We start from the raw sequence: 17659 nt of genomic DNA on the forward strand, positions 1-17659 counted from the left end.
TTTTCAAATTATAAAGTGCATAGAATGAAAGCATACTACAAATGTTCTACATAATGTGAAATGTAGTGTCAATACAAAACCAACAAATGCCAAATTACAAAACCAGAAGTTTGTTGGGAACGATTGAAATTAAATTACACATTCGTGACGATGAATGAAATAAAACGACGACAAACTGAAAAAATAGATTACAAATGACTAATCCGTAGTACCTCTTACAAGGATATTGTGAAGGCCGACGTCCTGTATAAAAAAAACAAGATTAGAAAACGATAGAGGGACGTGTGCACGAAGTATTGTAAATGAGTGAAGTTAATGAAAAAAAAATTAAAAGAAAGATAACAACTACATACCTTGTATGTCGACAAATGGACCTGAAATCAAGATTCAAAACGTAAGGCGATACTAATAAAATGTAACACCTTATGTTAATTTGTTGTAACGTATGACAGAAAAATGTAAATGATTTTTTTTAAAAAAATTAGGAGCCTCGGAGTAAAGAATTTTGTTCAACAATTTGGACTGAATTTCATAGTAGTGAAAACATCAATTAAAAGGAAAAAAACGAGAAAAAGGTCAACTTACTTCGTCTCAACTCGATTTGTTGGAAGCATAACTCTTTCAGAAGTCACTCCACATACGAGAAAAAGGTCCATTCAATAGACTGACGGCGTCTTGATCTCCACCCACCCTTGCAGCAGGGTCAGAAAGTAGCTCTTATCTATCGTATTAGGTTCTGCAGACTAGCTCTGACCTCCGTCTCATCAATCAGCCCCTGTAGAATGAGCAGTGGATACAATTTAACCTAAAGAAACTCTGCCTAAACTTTCGGACACTTCCTTCTTCTGAAAGAGCTAATTATCCCTCTATAGTAGGTCAACTTACTTCGTCCCTCTTCTTGCAAGCTACCGCTATTGAGAATACCTCATCTAGACACCGAGAAATGTTTTTGTCTAGAAAGAAACTTTAGGATTTGGTGGTAAAGGAAGATAGACTTTCTTCTAATAGTAGAATAAGAGGATATTTTCAGACAAGACTACTCAGAACCTTCTAAAGCCCCCTATCTTTTTAGCGAATGAAATTTCATCAATTCATAAGATAGGCTTGAATCTAACATAAAGATTATTAGCACCGAAAGGTTCAAGGAAAAGGCTTAAAGAATTTGAGATGCCACTCTGTCTTCCACGTAATGGGCTTGGGGAGAAAGAAAGCCTATCCTCTAGAGGGGATGCAAGGAACCTGCTAAAAGGAATTCAACCTAGCGAAAGCCCTTGTCCATTGAGGCGGAAGTTTGAGTGGTCCAAAGTCTGTCCTCAGTCGCCTGAAATCCATATAAACATGTGGATCAAAATGAAGGAATGAACATTTGCACTCCTTTGAATTGAATTTGAAGGATAAGTCCTTTCGCTTTCATTCTACAAATTCTTTGGGCCTCACTCTCCTTTCAGTCGCCTCTCCTTCAGTTTATGCCCCTACTCCACCTTGCTTTTCTGAGGATAAAAACTCTTTTTTTCTTATTAGTGGATATGGATAGGTTTCTTTAGTTGGGTTCCGATCCCTCATCTAGAGCTTTTTCTTTGATTCAATGAGCTTTAATCCTTTCAAGTGAATATGGATTTCTGACTCGTCCTACGTAGTCGGGTTAGTAGAATTTCATAAGCCCTAAACTTTGTATCTAGAGGCGTGAAGCGAAACGACTGTGAAGGAGCCCTTCAAATTAGAAATAACTCGACTCAAAACAATAGGGTGCGAAGCAGCTCGACTCAAAATAAAAGGAGCGGTTAGGCGCAAAGAAGTGCAACTCATAATCATATTTTCAAAATCCTCAATGAACAAGGAATTAGGACGACTGCAGAGGAGGAGTCTTATTCCACTAAAATACTTCTAACTACGGCGTAGGAGGCTGAATACATATTCGTCCACTAAAAACCAGAAATCCATATTAACTTGTCAAGAGGACGGAGGATCAAAGAAGAACATTAGGGATAGCTCTGATTTTTCAAACTAGTCCTTTGGACCACTAAAAACCCATCGGTGCCCAGATTCAAGACCAATGGAGAGAGCCAGAAAAACAACCAGAACTGGAGGATTCCCTCTTCCCCGTCATTATTTATTCATCTTTGTTTATAAATTCCTAGGATGGGCAATGAAAGTGTGGAGCTGAAATGCCTAGGATCACATACCCTGACCTTGGGAATTCGATATTAATAAGGGGTTAATAGTTGAGAAGATAGCATATTTAGTGAGAGCTTTTAGAAGGAAAAGATAATGAAGTGCGCATTTTCAAACATTTCTTTGAAAATGCAACTGCCTAATAAAGAGAGCAGACCAGTAGCTGATAGCTCCCCATCTCCCGTGCTAGTCGAGCCTGATCCTCTCCTTGGTCTAGCTGATCGATCCTATATAATATATACCTCATATCCCCCTGATATAAGAGAACTTTCGTCTATAATTTCATCTCATGAATCCGCCTTCCCTTAGTACCCTACTCAATCCTTTCCCTCTCGCTTTATTTAGTCAATTAGATCTCACCTCAAGTCTCGCTACCTTAACCCCATTGATATGAAGTTCTAGCTCTTCCCTTTCAACAGCTAGATACTAGGGTCCCCCTCCTCGTGAACTCGATCTATATAAATAGAGATATAGTAGGGCTACTTAGAGTAGGCAAAGGATTAATGATCAAGGATGAAGAGTGGAAAGGGAGGAAGGAAGTTGAGACCTCTTTGAGCTTGAGAACCCATAGCACAAGCGAATCGAAGTCGATCAAGTGGCCCGAATCACATCTTGAATGAAAGGAGATTGAAGGTGGTGGAGAAGTCGGTTTATGCGGAAACTCTCTTTACAGGAACTCGTATTATTCATGTGGGTATGCATTTGAGCCCTAAAAGAACTTAGAATTCATTGAATCTAATAGCTAGCCTCGCGGTCAATCAAGCTTCAAACCATGAAAAATTAGATAGAATCAGATTTTTGGGGTTTCTCAAGCGAGGCGTGGCGAGTGAATTTCTATAGTCTTAGTAGTCAAAATTTATATATGGATATAATACGATAAGATCATCAATTTGAGTTTTTTAGTGGCAAGTGGAATGAATATGAGACTTATTAAGCTAGTCCGGACTGCAGTTTAAGACAAAGGTGAATATATCATCTAGTCACTCCTAATGACTAATGGATAAAGAAATCATCTAGACCTTTGTTTTTGGAGCGCTTTTTGAATAAGACCTCGATCATTCTTGAGATAATTCTTCGATCCCTCCTGGAACTATTAGTGGAATAAGACTCGTCCTCCACGCTCCAAAAACAAGGTGTAGAAGGATTCCTCCCGATAGGTTAATATGGATTTCTAAGTCCTTCGAACGGAGACGCGAAGCAAAGCGACTGTGAAGGAGCCCTTAGATAGCGAGACTCAAAACAGAAAGGTCCAAAAACAAAGGTCCAGATGTTATGAAATAGTGATACTGGTCCAGAGGTTATGAAATAACTTGACTCAAAATGAATTAATGAACAAGGACTCGACTGAAAGGAGAAAAAGACTGATCCCCGTTCAAAGGCTTGAAGGAGTGCAACGAAGGAATTTCAGGTGGGGAATGATCTTCAGAATGCAACTAATGAAATTCCACTAAAAGAAAATGAGTCCTTCGGTTTTCAGACTCCTAACTGAGGGAGTGCAACTAAAGAAATCTGAAATTCAATGGATAAAGAAGGCAAGAGGCTCAAAGAATATTGACGAGGTCCATTGACTTGTTTTTTATTAAGGACATGCCTTAGGAATGAAGTTGGACCTTCGCTTCGATAGTTCTTGAGATAATTCTTTGATCCTACAGTCGTCTTAAAACAAAGGAGTCCTCCATCAAAAAATAATGGATTTCTAGTCCTTCATCTACTCAATTCCTATATTGAATATGGACAGTCATCTGGACCCCTCCGTTAGGAGTCTTATTCCACTAAAAAACGTATTCCACTAAAATAGTCCTTCGCCTTCATTCTAGTGGATAAAACAAGTCTTTCGCTTCTAAACATGAATATGGGGATCATTGGAACAAATATGAATTCAACCTCAACTCACGCAATATTCTTTGTGCCTCAGTCGTACAGGGTTAATTTGTCATAATTAAGCTAGTCCGGGCCCTTATTTATTCTTCCACTAAAAATGTCTTCAGACTCCTATTTATTTACTGAATATGGATAAACGTCACCTGGACCTTTAGAGTCCTTCGGACGTCCTCTTGACTGATTAATGGAACTAAGAAAAGCGATCTTAATACTCCTAACAGTCAATGAAAAGATTGGAAAAGTTTCCTTATCAATAATCTTTACTCCTCCTACATCCTTTCGACTCATTCATTCCAAGCAAATTCTTTGCTCCATCGATCATTCTTTTAGCTATAGAACTCCGAAGGACTTGTTATGTTTATCCATTTCATTTATAGAAGGACTATTCATCATATTTTCAATTTCGAAGGAGGGTTCAAAGAATATTGACTTCTATCCTCTCCAGCCGCTAATGAAGTTACCGCCCACCTGCCTACTGGTCTCGTTGGCCAGCTCGAACCCAAAGGTTTCCTTCCTTATATCTTATTATGAAGAAGCCACTTGACTTTCTATGAAACTGGGTGGGCAAAGCTACTTATCTGTCAAGCATTTTGAGTGAGTTGGGTTGCGAGAGATCTTTCTCTTAGTCTCAAGTTCGAACTAATAGGCCTAGTTTGAGTGGTCCGAATGTGCAAAGCTGAGACCTGCTCTTCTTTACTTATTGAATGCACTTCAGACGAGTCAATGAAAAGAAAAGCGTAAAAGAATGAATGAGTCCTCCGAACCGTTCAAAGGACTAAGCTTTTTTTACGGGTCGAGCTCAATCTAAGACTTTAATTATATTATTCTAATAGTTGAAAAAAGACGAGTAATTGCAAATATTTCAAGGACCTAGAGATCACTGATTCGACCGTAGAATTCCACTAAAAAAGCGAAATTGATTATCGATGATAAACCTTTAAGCCTCTTAACTTGAAAAACTCCTCCGGAGCGTCCTCTTGAATAATTTATGGAACTAAAAAAGCGGGACTTCTTTATATCCTAACTCTTCTTCTTCCTAGTAGTAGTCTCATTGATAAGGAAGGAATTCATGTGTTAAGAAAATGCTCAGAGATCCTTTTTGCCTTTCAAACTTGGTTATTTCTCAACCTTTTTCTTGCTAAATGTTAGTTTTTCTCACTTTCTATTTAACGAAAATAGACTGAAAAACAAGGCATTTGACTTTCAAATTCTTTGAACCTATGTCAAAACTTAGTAAATTTTTCATTTTAGCTAAGAAAAAGAAAAAATTGAATATGTTTCAGTCCCATCAAATTAGTGGAATGAAGATTTCGAAAGATACTCTCCTTCACAAATTCTTTGCGCCTTTACTTCTACTAGCATTTTCTAAATTTGAGCTAAGAAAGCAGTCATCACCTACAATCTGAGTGCAGGTGTGAAAAGGGAAGAAGAAAGTTCAGACAACATATAAGGAAGAACTCTTTCCTATGAAAGTCAGTTCTATTCACAAGTCCCGTGACAAGAGATCAAAATGAAGGAATGAACATTTGCACTCCGGCGTCTTGACCCTTATTTATCTCTTCTTTTCACCTTGTTCTTGACTTCTTCTTAGTCGAGCTGCTTCGCACCTTTCAGTCTTGCCTTCGTCCACTATAATAAGTTCCATTAACAAGTTCAGAGGACCGTAAGAGGCTCAAAGAATGTTCTTCCTTTCTTCTAGGCAGTGTGATTTGGGTTTTCTTTGCGGAGCAAGGTAGCCAGAGCCTGCCAGTTTTTTCACTAAATAGACATTAGAGTATTTTCACTGCAGAAAAGTAGTGTGGAGAACTAGTCAGAATTAGGCCAGCCATCCTATTCGTGACGCGGATGATCGACCGAATCCATTGCTGACTGAACCATGATCGATTAGGTTCAAGGGTTTTGCAAAGTTTCTTTCTTCATAGTGGCAGCGTGGTTATAATAGTCAGAATTGGGCCAGCCGTCCAATTCCTACTTTATGAAGAGATTCCTCTACAACTCTGGTAAAAAGATAATTGAAAGAAGGGAAAGTAGTCCAGTTTCATGAAAGAAGAAGTACTATTCACGGATCTCAACATCAATCAGAATAAATGGAGGCTACTCATCAAATTCAAATCAAAGAAATCGAGTACTTGCATGTATGGCTATGGATGCTGCAAAGAGGCTTTCTGCAATTGCTGCCAAAATGGGGCAACTGAAAAATGAGATGAGGCCGTAGAGTGCTAAACCTCTTTTATTTAGTAGCTCCGTAGGAGTTGATCCAGGAAAGAAGGGCACATTCACACTGCCAGAGAGCGTATCGAGGATTTAGAGGGAAGGAGCGAAGCAGCTTTTGCCATTCTTAATCGCCTGAATCACCTTGGAGAGGAATCCTACGGGGCGGTTGCCTATCTTCTTCTCCAAGAGAAGATTGATTGCCAGCCCCACATCTGACTCTTCATCCACTGGAATGGAAGGAGGATGAAGGAGCTCTAAGGCCTTTTTCTTTAGCTCTTCGACCCGAGCCTTAAAAACGTGAATTTGCCCTTCCACCCCTGATAATCCTTGGAAGAGATTAACCGGTGAAAGGCCTTATTATATGGATTCCTCTTCAGTCAACCTTTCTCTGAGGTTGAGCCCAATCGGGCGGATGATCCGCATGAGGCTCCACGGGAAGCTGTTGCGTGACCTCTGGCTCGACAATCTTAGTATAGGGTTCAGCCCCGACGGGTGCACGAGAGGGTAAAGGCGAAAGAAAAGGAGAATGGACTGATTCACCTTCCTTCCTAGCCTGAGCTTATCGAAGAGTCTTGCATTAGATACATACAGAAAACATTTTCTTTAACTCATGCTTGGAGAAGAACCTTCTTTCTTTGAGTTTGAAGTCTTTACCCTGTAAATGGCTTAAAGGAAACTTATGAAAGATTTAGATAAAGGATAGGCTTGAATTTTTTTAGTAGTTTTGGAAGCCTCCTTTTGAGTCTTATTCCTAAGTTTCTTATGGAGTTCTCTTGTCTTCTTTTTCTTCCTCTCAAATTAGTCGATATTCTTTCGACTATTTTTTGGTCTCATTGATAAGGACATATTCATATTCCACTTCTCTCTTTATTCAATGAGTTTTGATCCTTCTACATCTGAAATTCATATAAACTAAGACCATATTAATCTATGGAAAAAACAAAGGACCAGGCGACTAATATATATTCCAGAAGACTACTCGTCCTTCGTAGTTGAATCTAAGGATGCCTTGCTGGGACAGATTCCTTTTTATTGTATTCTATAAAAACCCCTTCTCCCCGACACCTCTCTCTTGCTTCTTAGTTTAATGACTGATGAAAGATCTCGTTCCTCTGTTTGGCGGCTAGTTCTAATCTATTATACTAGGGAATAGTCATAGCACTCAGCTGCCTCGCTCTCTAACTCTGCTGCCTCAGCTGCTCCTACCCTATTTGAATGAAGCTATTTCGTTATACCCTCTCCTCTTCTCTCCAACTCTCAAGAGCTACTTTCTTCCTCTTCAAATCTCGCAATATGAACACTGATCCTTTCCAATGGATCTCAATGAAATCTACCCTATCTACAGAGCTGGAACGGGGCTCGAACCAAGTCTGACTCTTCCTCTCCGACTTCTAACCTACACCGACCGGGAAAGCTTCCTATTTATTTGACCTCTCAAACTAGGTAAAGCCTGCTTCATACCGATTCATGGTAGTTTAATTCCAACGACTGAGCTTGAATCCTTGGACAAGAGCCTCGTTCTACTTTCATCCTATATATTAGTCGACCTTTTAATGGAACTCAAACTTCATCCTTTTATTTTGATCCTATGAAATTGGGACTGAGAAGGCGGTAGGGAAGGAAAGCCGCTTCCACTCTATTATGAATAGGGCTAGTCCTCCTTTTCCTGGTGAGATCCTAGGCATTCCCGGTCTGTGATAACTTAATTAGTTGTCGATGCCTCTAATTATGGTATGGTTGGCTTATCATTCATAATGAGAGAATGAAATAGATCATGAGATCGGTCGTTCTTCACTCCTTTGTTCCTATCCCTCATATACTTCAGACTCAAGAGGTTTCATAACCTATGAAACTCACCAAAAGAGGACCTATGTACCACTAACAGCAACTGATCATTCAACTCTTTCTTTTCCCCCTTCATTGAGGCGATCAATCTGGCCCCTAGGTCTCGTGTCTTCGCTTATAATCCTCTAACTCCGTATCTGCACATACTCTATGATGAGAGTTCTATGAGTGAGTACCTATACCTAAATGGGTGATTTGACCGCTAGGCTTTCCTTGGATAGGCTTGCTACGCTGCTTAAACTAGTTAGGCAAACCTCTGGCTTTCACTTTTGAGTTTAGGAGTTTGAGTCTGATTTTTCTTCCTTTTCAGACGAGGAGTCTTGTCTTCTTTTTATCACGTTGAAGTCGAAAATGCATAGGAAGACCTCCTCCTCAACTCAGGACAACCTGCCGAGCTTCCTCACATCCAAGCTTGAGGCTAAACAATATGAGAAGCTAAGTCGTGCATCCATTATGAGGGATAACAAAGACTGAAAGCTCAGTGTATCAATTTGCTCAAGGAGGATCTCGAACTCCTCCCCATTTGAACAGAAAATGAACGAGTTTAGAGATCGATCGAAGAGGTCAGAATTCGCCCGATTGAGGTGAAAAGAATATTTCATAGGCAGGAATGCGAGACAAGGAAGTTGACGCCCACGTAGTACTTTCTTTATTTCTTGTAAATCATAAAAAAAAAAATCGTAGCAGTTAAAGAAGTCACCTTATTAGTAAGGCATTCGTCAGCCTCATCGTACTCTCGCCATATCTGAAAATTGATTGAATTGACTAGTTTAGTTTCATTTTTGAATTGTCTACTCCTCTATAAGGAAGAAAAGAAAAAATAAAGTGAAAATGGAAGAAATCATGATTATATAGGTCCTTTGTCTGCAATAATCAGCTTGATAAAGGGTCGGAACAATGTAGCCTTTAGGTGAGTGTCGAAAATGACAAGGTCATCGCCAAGCACCGCGTCAGAGGTCAATCTTCTACCAGGCTTTCTTGGTCCTCCTCGGTTCCCTTCAGACCGTGTTGTAGCTCTTTCAGCTTTTGTAGTTTTTCTTCGATCGAATCGAGGGTAGGAAATTACTCAAAGCTAATTCAGGGAATGAATTGGATAAGGAAGTACGATAAGGAATGAATTTAGGGAATGAATTCGATAAGGAAGTACGATTAGCGAAAAGCCTTGGAAGCGCAAGACTATAGGACTTCTTCCCCTATCAGGCTTTCTAATCGATCGTCAAAAGTATATCTGTTGGCAGCATGTAAACAAGTTTCACGAGCCCTTAATCGCCTGGAAGTTTAGCATTAATGAATTACCTTTTCCCATCGCGTAGGAGGCATAAAAAAAGAAGCTTGCTTTTCTTGTACTTTTTGTAGGACTAAATAGTAGGTTTGAAAGATAGGCTTTCTTCTTTTTAGTAGATTTGGAAATTGAAGTGGTTTTCTATTCTCTCCATAAAAAGTCAATGGAAGGAACAAGAAGAAGTGCTCCGCGGAGTGGGGTATAAGGCGCCGAAGGAGTTTCAAAGCCTATCCTGTAACATTTCAGTTCCATGAGAAGACTCCTGATCTCTGATTTATAGGGAATAAAAAGGCAAAAAAAAGTCAATGAACAAGGGAAAGGGACCCACGGAGCGGGAAGAAACTCCTCCTCCTACGTCTGAGTGCCAAGATAGGATGCCTTGTTCAAAGAATATTGAGAGAAGTTTCTAGTATTTCATTCTTTCTGTCGGTCTGTTCATGGGATTGGTTATCAGCCGCTCGAATGAGGTTAAGAAGTTTTTGCAAGTTCCTTCAAACGCTTACGAGATAAATATCTCTTGACCATTCCCAAGTCCTTAACGAAAGTTCAGTCAAATTGGCTTTTTATGGAGATAATAAATCTAAAGTTTGTATCCTAAAAAGACATTGCACAACAAAAAACCAAAAAATAATAAAAACCCAAAATTTCGACACAATCCATAATACAAGGAAGCTATAAAAAATAATAAATCTAAATTAAAAACATCTTGTAAAAAGATATTGCACAAAAAAATACCAAAAAGGAAAAAGAAGAAAATCAAAATTTCAAAAATAATAGGTCTATGTAGCCACCTAATTTTATCCTACATTTTTTTATTATTCTTTAAATTATTAATTGTAACAACGGTTAAGATATTTCATTAATTTATTTTGTTAAAAAAAGAAAAAAGTAAAATCTTTTTGTAATAATATGAAATCTTATGTTTTTTCTTATCTTTTTATTAAAATGGAAAATAAAGTCATTAATGAGAATATCTATTATTTAAAAAAAATTCAAATCATTTTTTTTTTTTGACTTATCACTTTAGGGAAAAAAAATTAATTTATTTATACAAAATCTCTTTTGATTTATCATATTAGGAAAAGCAAGATAATTTATTTTATACAAAAAATTTTAATACCATATTTGACTTATCTTTATCACTTTAGGAAAAAAACAAAAAATTTATTTTGGACAAAATCTTTCAATATCATATTTTTACTAATTTAGAAAAAAGAAAATTAATAAAATTACATAATATCTAATTTGATTTTATACTTATTAAATTTTCCTAATTTGTGGCACACCCGAGTCTATAAATAGAGTCCTTTGTCATTTGAAAAAGGGGGAGAAAAAATTGTTTTAGAGAAAGTCTTGAGAAAAAAATTGTTTTAGAGAGAATCTCTACGGAAAAAAAAGTGTTTAGAGAGAATTTAAAGAAACGTATTCCTCTGCATAAAGGTGGGTCATTAGCTTTTTCGCTTTATTGTTTTTATTTTTATCTTCATATCATCTTTTTTTTTACCCTAATTCTAATCCCATAAGGAAGAAAAAACTTAGTTGGAGGTTGCATTAGGTAGGGTTTACTCCCAATGATCCGCATCTCATACAACAAGTAATTTTCTTCGGGATTGAATCCTTATTTTTGTTCTTCTCTTTTCAAATGTAAAGAGAAAGAAAAAAAATGTAAGGAAAATTTCTTTTTTTTTTTATTTTTACTACCTTTTTATCATCATGCTAAAAGAAAAAAAAGATCTTTTGACATTTTTCTTCTCTCTAAAACAATTGAGAAAAAGAAAAGTTATAAAGAAAAGAAAATTTCTATTATTATCATTTTTCTTTTTATTATTATTATTATTATTATTATATTTTTTTTTCTTTTAGGGTGGCGGCAAACCTTGCCGTCACCCCTCTGTTTCTTTTTTTTTTTTTTTTTTATTTACTTATTTAAATTTAATTTAATTTATAATTTTATTAATATTATTTTTTTTTATTATTATTATATATATATATTTAACCTTCTGTTTGTTTTTTTTTTTTATTTTTTTATATATAACTTTATTTATTTATTTAGTTTTTTTTTATATTTATGATTTTTTAAAAAAATTTTGCTATTTTTATTCTTATACCATTATAGTTATTTCCTTTCATAATTTTTTTTTTATCTCTTTTAACTTACTATCATCCCTATGTCCTCTTTTCTTCACTTATTTATTTAATTTCTTTTTTACATATTCATTTGTTTATTATTTCATTTAGTTCTTTTTTTTCTTTTTTTTTCTTATTTTCTTTATCGTTATTATGTATCTTTTCTTTTCCTTTTCTTTTAATTTATTTTTTATTATTATTGTTATATTTAGTATATGCATACATTGATATCCTAAATTATTTGTCTAATTTATTGTGTGGTATACTTTTTATTTCTATTTGACTTTCATTAAAAATTTCTTGAAATTTTAAGATACTTTTAATCATAATTGTATTTAATTTTGAATTTTTTTTTAATTTTTTCTCTTTAAACCATTTAGAATTTTTTTTTGCTTTAAAATTATTTATTTTAAAACTCAAAATTAAATAGATATTTCATAAGGTTTCCTAATCTACATTTCTTTTATAATAACCACGCCAATTTCGATAAAAAAAACCTACGATGGAATCTACAAATTTCTGGGAGTCCGTTATTTCTAGATTCTTGAGGTGAGGGATCAATATCTTAGGGAGTCCGAGATTTGATCCCAAAAGAAAATATATTTAATCAATGTTTTAAAAAAAAAAACTTTATTCGAAGACTAGCCTATGATAGAATTTGACAATTTCTCATTCTCTTAAGCTGAGGATTTTTCCCCAATATAGTCTAATTAATGGGTGTATCCCACTTATTTTATGGGATCATTGCTCCAAATATTGGGGTGGTGAGCAATGAAATAAGACATTGTTCTTTCTTTAAAAAATAAATTTTACTCAAGACATTAAATTTGACCACCGTTTTCTAAAACGGGTGTTATGGGGTGCTAACACATTCCCCGTACACAAATGACTCCCGAACTCAACTTTAATTTTTTCGTAGACCAGTTTTTATTTTATTTTAAAATGATTCACTTTATTTCGGTGTCCAATCACACCGTAAAAAAAGATTGGTGGCGACTCCTCTTTTTTTTTAAAAAAAAAAAACTTTTTAAGGATGTCGACCGCTCCGCGTCGTCTCGGGTACGTGGCGACAGTCTAAATTAAAAAAAAAAACCAATCCATACCACAGAACGCAAGTAAGCTTAAATAAATAATAAATCTAAATTAAAAATGTTTCATACAAAGACATAGCACAACAAAGAACGAAAATCAAAGAAAAAGAAGAAACTCAAAATTATTAGTAAATCTAAATTTAAAATATCTCGTAAAAAGACATCACACACCAAAGAAAAAACGAACTCAAATTTTTAGAGTAATCCATAATACAAATGCAAACAAGCAAAAAATAATAACAAAACTAAATTAAAAATGTCCCTAAAAATATATCCCACAAGCAAGCAAAAATAGAATAAATCTAAGTTAAAATGTCTTACAATGACCAAAAATAAAAAGACATAGAAGAAACCCAGAATTAATAAAAAAAAACAATCCATAATTAGACATGATATTGGTGGGACGGGGGGCCGGTTTTGTACAAAAATCAGGTTCAAAAACCGACCTAGCCGATTTATTCTAAGAAAAATGGAATACGATGTTCGACAGGTCGATTTTGGTCGGTTTTAGTAGGTTTGGGTTAGTTTTTCGGAACCTTTTGATTAAACCGACCATCAACCGTATTTTTAATAAAATCGACCGTTGGGTGTCGGTTCGATCGTTTAGATCAGTCAAAGGGTCGATTTTGGTCGATTTCGTTAGGTTTGGGTTAATTTGGGTCAGTCTTTCGAAACATTTTAATTAAACTAACCACTGACCATTTTTTAATAAAATCAATTGTTGGGTGTCGGTTCGATCGATTTCGATCTTTCAAATAAGTTTTTCAAGTGTCCATGCTCACCCCTATCCATAATACAAATACAAGCAACCTTAATTCAAAAAACTATGATTGAAATTAAAAAGTGACTCGAAAATGCACAAAAAAACGATTACACAAAAGAAATGGAAAAAAAAAACTCACACAATAAAAGAAAATAACCTCAAAATGAAAAGTTTCTCCTGCGAATAAAAAGCAATCCATAATAAAAAAAAAAGTACAAGCAGGCTCAAAAATAATAAATCCAAATTAAAAGTGTCTCATAAAACGAGAGCAGACAACAAAGTAAAAAAAAAAACTCTAAATTCCAAAACAATCAATAATGCTTAAAAATACATCACATAACAAAAGATCAAAAAAAGAAAAAAAAAACTCAATCAAAATTTAAGAACAATCTATAAAACAAAATGCAAGCAAGTTAAAAAATAATAAACCTAAATTAAAAATATCTCACGAAGAGAAATCGCACAACAAAGGATCAAAACAAAAAATCTGAAACTCAAAATTTCATAACAATCAAACAGTAAAGCTAAAACGATAATAAATCTAAATTAAAAATGTCTCATAAAAAACAAGAACAATCTATAAAACAAAAGAGACCTCGCCCAACTACAACTTATTAAAGAAAATGAAAAAAATAAAAGGAAAAGTAGCAGTATTTTGGTAAATTCTTTTACGATAGTATTATTTTCGTAATAAGTTTTAAAAACAACTGTATTTTAATAAATTATCCTTTTTAACCTATTTAATATATATAATTTTAATATTCATATATATATATATATATATATTCATATATATATATATATATATATTCATATATATATATATATATATATATATATTTAATAATTAATATGTATTAAATATTCAAATATTCACATTTCAATTTTAAAAAATATCTTTTTTATTAAATATTTTTTCAAATTCTAATTTTCAATTTTTAAAAATAAAATTTTTCATTAATTATCTTTTTAAATTTCAAATAGCAACCTTCAATTTTTTTAAAAAAAGATATATATTAACAAAATATGTTATTAAATATTTAAATTTCCAAATTTCAATTTTAAAAAATATCTTGTATAATATTTCAAAATTCTAATTTTCAATTTTAAAAAATATCTTTCCAATATTCAAATTCCAATCTAAATTCTTATATATTTTCGATCTCTAAATATATTTTTGAAAATTGACATTTGGAGATTTAAATATTTAATAACATATTTTGTTAATATATATTTTTTTTTAAAAAAATTGAAGATTTGAAATTTGGAAAGATATTAAAGAAAATGTGTTTTTAAAAGTTGAAAATTGGAATTTGAAAAAATATTTAGTAAGAAAGATATTTTTAAAATTGAAATTTAAACATCTGAATATTTAATCTATATATTTATGTACTAATTAGTATATATATATTACTAATATATTTAATATATTTATGTACTAATTAGTATATATATATATTAAATATATATATTAATAATTAAATATATATATTAATTATCTAAAAAATAAAATGTGGGGTCCACAGTGTATTAAATATAAAATTTATATATATGTGGGGTCCACAATATATTAAATATAAAATTTATATATATATTAAATACGTTAAAAAGATGTGGGATTCACGCTATATTAAATATTAATATATATTTTAAATAATGGAAGAAGAAAAAAACTATGGGATCCACGCATTGAAGTCATGGACCCGTCTATGACTTCTAAGCAAACTCGTGTACCGGGTACACGATTTTGCCCAAATTGCTCTATTTTTGTCAATAGTTTGACTTCAACCTTATTTTTGACAATATTTTCGAAAAAGACATTATTAGAAAAAAGATTCCATAAAAAGAGTGCACAACAAAAGACAAAAAAAAAAAAATCAAAATTTCAGAACGATCAATAATCCGAACATGAAAAAGAAAGATAAATTTAAATTAAAAATGTCTCCTAACAAAAATTGCACAACAAAAGACCAAAAACTATCTGCTAAGAAACTCAAAATGCAAGCAAGCTAAAAGATAATAAATCTAAATTAAAGATGGCTCCTAAAAACACATAACAAAGGATTAAAAGAACTCAAAATTTGAGATCAATCCACCATACAGCAAGCAAACAAAAAAAATAATAAATCTAAATTAGAAATGTCTGGTAAAATGTCATCGCACAAAAAACTTAAAATTTGAGAACAGGAAACCCAAGCAAACTTTAATAATAAATCTAAATTAAAAATATAACATGAAAAAACATCACACAACAAGATTAAAAAAAAAAAAGACATGACACAACAAATTACCAAAAAAAAAAAAAGAAACTCAGCATTTCAAAAAACAATCCATAATACAAAATACAAACAAACTAAAAAATAATAAATCTAAATAAAAATATCTCATCAAAACACATCCTACAACAAAAGACTTGAAAAGAAGAGAAGAAACTCAAAATTTCAAAAAAAAAATCCATAATACAAAATGCAAGCAAGAAAAAAAATCTAAATTAAAAATGTCTCATAAAATGTCATCGCACAACAAACGCCAAAAAAAAAAACAGAAACTAAAAATTTCAAAAAACAAGCTAAAAAATAATAAACATAAATTAAAACTGCTTTGTAAAAGGACACATTGCACAAAATAACCTCAAAATTTCATGACAATCCATAGTATATATGCAAAAGCAAGCAAAAAAAATAATAAATCTAAATTAAAAATGTCTCATAAAAAGTCATCCAACAACAAAAGATCAAAATAAAATAAACTCAAAATTTCATAACAATCCATAAAACAACTAAAATAATAAATTCATATTAAAAATGTCTCCTAAAAAACATCCCATAAAAAAAGACCAAAAAAAGAAACTTAAAATTTGAAAACAATCCATATATTCAAAATGCAAACGAGTTAACAAAATAATTAATAAACCTAAATTAAAAATGTCTCACAAAGAGACATCACAACAAAGGATCAAAGGAAGAAAAATAAGAAACTCACAATTTCAAAAAACCAATTCATAATACTTACAAGCCAAAAAATAATAAATCGAAACTAAAAATATCTCTCGCACAATAAAACACAACAAAAAAAGACTCAATTTCATAACAATCCATAATACAAACAAGCAAGCAAAAGAAATAAGAAATCTAAATTAAAAACGGCTCATAAAAAATCATCACACAATAAATGATAAACAAAAAAAAAATTAAGAAGCATCCATAATGCAAAAATGAAAACTATATCATAAACCTAAATTAAAAATTTGTCCTAAGAAGACGTCGCACACCAAAGAACCAAAAGAGAAGAAAAACAAGAAACACAAAATTTCAACAAAAGCTATAATAAATAATAAATCTAAATAAAAAATATCTCATAAAAGGACATCGCACAAAAGAGACAAAAAAAAAAACTCAAAATTTCAAAACACAATTCATAATACAAAATGCAAATAAGAACAAAAGTAATAAATCTAAATTAAAAATGTCTCATAAAAAGACATTGCACAACAAAAGACAAAAAGAAAAAAAAACTCAAAATTTCACAACAATCAATAACGCAAACAATCCCTAATACAGAATACAATCAAGTTAAAAAGTAATAAACCTAAATTAAGAATATCTCAAGACATATCACACAACACAAAGGACCTTGGTGGTTCCTTTGTGGACTAGAAAAAGAGTAACAATTATTCTCAACATTAGAAAACAACCAACAAAACTAAAAGAATGTCATATAAAAGAGGGAAGGGATTGAACTTTTCAAAAATCTGTAAGTGCAAAATAACAAAAGCCAAAAGAAAATAAAATCTGCACTCTCCAACAAGAAATAAATATAATAATGATTATTCAATCCATAATGCAAAATGCAAACAAGACAAAAATAATAAATCTAAATTCAAAATGTCTCGTAAACACCAAAAGACAAAAATTAAAAAAAAAATTCAGAACAATCAATAATGCGAAAATGAAAATAAAAAGATAAATTTAAATTAAAAATGTCTCCTAATACATTGCACAACAAAAGACCAAAAAATGTCCCCTAAGAAACTCAAAATGCAAGCAAGCTAAAAGATAATAAATCTAAATTAAAAATGTCTGATAAAAAGTCATCGCACAAAAAAAAAACATAAAATTTGAGAACAATTGCAAGCAGGCTTTAATAATAAATCTAAATTAAAAATATAACATGAAAAGACATCACACAACAAGATACAAAAAAAAAAAAAAAAAGACATCACACAACAAATTACCAAAAAAAGAAAAAGAAATTCAACATTTCAGAAAACAATCCATAATACAA

General features: G+C 32.6%; 1 long non-coding RNA gene across 1 annotated transcript; it reads right to left on the reverse strand.

Moving 5' to 3' along the window:
- Positions 1-33: 33 nt before the first annotated feature.
- Positions 34-14007, reverse strand: LOC127144490 (uncharacterized). Its single transcript, XR_007816205.1, has 3 exons — positions 586-14007; positions 354-374; positions 34-243 (listed from the first exon to the last, which is right to left on the reverse strand). It is a non-coding gene; the product is annotated as an uncharacterized LOC127144490 (long non-coding RNA).
- Between the last annotated feature and the right edge of the window lie 3652 nt (positions 14008-17659).

Source organism: Cucumis melo, chromosome 12, assembly GCF_025177605.1.
Source record: "Cucumis melo cultivar AY chromosome 12, USDA_Cmelo_AY_1.0, whole genome shotgun sequence".
In the NCBI taxonomy this organism is placed as follows: Eukaryota; Viridiplantae; Streptophyta; class Magnoliopsida; order Cucurbitales; family Cucurbitaceae; genus Cucumis; species Cucumis melo.